This window comes from Neoarius graeffei, chromosome 19, assembly GCF_027579695.1.
Source record: "Neoarius graeffei isolate fNeoGra1 chromosome 19, fNeoGra1.pri, whole genome shotgun sequence".
Classification (NCBI taxonomy): domain Eukaryota; kingdom Metazoa; phylum Chordata; class Actinopteri; order Siluriformes; family Ariidae; genus Neoarius; species Neoarius graeffei.
In genome coordinates, this window is record NC_083587.1 from 12,954,123 (window position 1) to 12,956,719 (window position 2,597).

At 42.2% G+C, this 2,597-nt stretch overlaps 1 non-coding gene across 1 annotated transcript; it reads right to left on the reverse strand.

Annotated features, from left to right (window-relative positions):
• Positions 1 to 2,201: 2,201 nt before the first annotated feature.
• Positions 2,202 to 2,392, reverse strand: LOC132868112 (U2 spliceosomal RNA). Its single transcript, XR_009650802.1, has one exon. It is a non-coding gene; the product is annotated as a U2 spliceosomal RNA (small nuclear RNA).
• Between the last annotated feature and the right edge of the window lie 205 nt (positions 2,393 to 2,597).

Consider the following 2,597-nt stretch of genomic DNA (forward strand, 5'->3'; position numbering starts at 1 on the left):
AATGAAGAAAAATGAACATTGGGCTGTTCAAAAAAATAGCAGTGTCTGCATTTTTCATTACAAACTCCAAATATTTACTGTATAAACTGAAAAAATCTTAAGGATTTAGTATTCCTGTGAATAATTAAACTAATATTTAGTTGTATAACCACAGTTTCTGACAACTTCTGGCACCTGTGAACAGGTATTCCAGCCCAGGATGATTTGACAACATTCCACAATTCCTCTGCATTTCTTGGTTTTGCCTCAGAAACAGCATTTTTGATGTCACCCCACAAGTTTTCTATCGGATGAAGGTCCAGGCATTGGGCTGGCCACTCCATAACTTTCATTTTGTTGGTCTTGAACCCTGATGCTGCTCGCTTACTGGTGTGTTTGGGGTCGTTGTCTTGTTGAAACACCCGTTTCAAGGGCATTTCCTCTTCAGCATAAGGCAACATGACCTCCTCAAGTATTTTGATATATGCAAACTGATCCATGATCCCTGGTATGAGATAAATGGGCCCAACATCATAGTAAGAGAAACATTCCCATATCATGATGCTTGCACCACCATGCTTCACTGTCTTCAGAGTGTACTGTGGCTTGAATTCAGTGTTTGGGGGTCGTCTGAAAAACTGTCTGCGGCTCTTGGACCCAAAAAGAACAATTTTACTTTCATCAGTCCACAAAATGTTTTTCCATTTCTCTTTAGGCCAGTCGATGTGTTCTTTGGCAAATTGTATCCTCTTCAGCACGTCTTTTTTTTAACAGTGGAACTTTGCGGGAGCTTCTTGCCGATAGATTAGCTTCACACAGGCGTCTTCTAATTGTCACAGTACTCACAGGTAACTTCAGACCGTCTTTGATCACCCTGGAGCTGATCATTGGCTGAGTCTTTGCCATTCTGGCTATTCTTTGATCCATTTGAATGATAGTCTTCTGTTTTCTTCCACGTCTCTCTGGCTTTGCTGTCCATTTTAAAGCACTGGAGATCATTTTAGCTGAGCAGCCCATCATTTTCTGCACTTCTTTACAGTATACGTTTTACCTCTCCAATCAACATTTTAATCAAAGCACGCTGTTCTTCTGAACAATGTCTGGAACGACCCATGTTTCTCAGGTTTTCAGAGAGAAATGGATGTACAACATGTGCTGGCTTCATCCTTAAATTAGGGCCACCTGACTGACATCTGTTTTTTCACAGAATGAATGATCTCACTAATTAAACTCCACACTGCTATTATTTTGAACACGTCCCTTTCACTTAATTATTCGATTACACAGACTCAGGAGCATGCATATCATGAATGTTGGGTCTGTTGGTTTTCTATGACTCTACTACACCTACTGGTAAATTATTTGCCATGTAGTAATATAATTTCCACCAAAAACAGTGATTGATCTGGTTAGTCGTGTTGGACTGCTATTATTTTGAACGCAAATGTAGCTATGCAGTCTGGTTAGTCAAATGACTTTCTATGGATTTGCCTGCCAAGTTGCCATAGCCTTGTCCACGGCCAGAGGTGGAAAAACTGGATTGACAAAGTAAAAGTCCTGCTTAGGTTTTCCTTCTGCCTGTGCTCTCAACACAGGTGATTTCACCAATTAGCTCATCAACCTGGCTTAGGGGATGTGGTAATAGGATCAGCTGGTTCATTGAATTGGCTGGAGCAAAAATGTGGCAGGGTTTTTACTTTCTGCACCCGGGTTTTTCCACCTCTGTCCACGGCTAACATTTACACCTAGCTAGTTAACTTGGACACTGTTAGTTAGCATATAAAAACGGAGTTATGCTAAGATGAATAATGTTAACTTATCTGAAGTCCTTTCAGAAATATCATCTCATCTCATCTCATTATCTCTAGCCGCTTTATCCTGCCCTACAGGGTCGCAGGCAAGCTGGAGCCCATCCCAGCTGACTACGGGCGAAAGGCGGGGTACACCCTGGACAAGTCGCCAGGTCATCACAGGGCTGACACATAGACACAGACAACCATTCACACCCCCATTCACACCTACGGTCAATTTAGAGCCACCAGTTAACCTAACCTGCATGTCTTTGGACTGTGGGGGAAACCGGAGCACCCGGAGGAAACCCACGCGGACACGGGGAGAACATGCAAACTCCACACAGAAAGGCCCTCGCCGGCCACTGGGCTCGAACCTTCTTGCTGTGAGGCGATCGTGCTAACCACTTACACCACCGTGCCGCCCAATTGAACAAGGGCCCCATTCCTGGAGGTACTGCAATACCAGGTTGATGCATGGAGCAGAAAGAGCAAGCCCTTATTGCAGCTCCCTGTTCTAAAAATCTGCTTAATACAACGTCCTCATTTAGAGAACATATCAGATATTAAACTGATAAGAACAGATACTACACTTGATATTAGCCAAAAGGCCGAGAAGCGATTATTATTATTAAGAAATAAGTGTTAAGATACAGAATCAAAGATAATTTAGGCTACAACTGTTACTTTGCTAATTATTAAGCACTGGGGGTTAATCTAACTCATATGTTTTTTTGTTTACGTTTTCCCAGAACAATACAGTGAGTGTAAGGTTGCATTTAGTTTATAGTAAAGGGACTGTGCTCACAAACGACAAATGTTTTCATA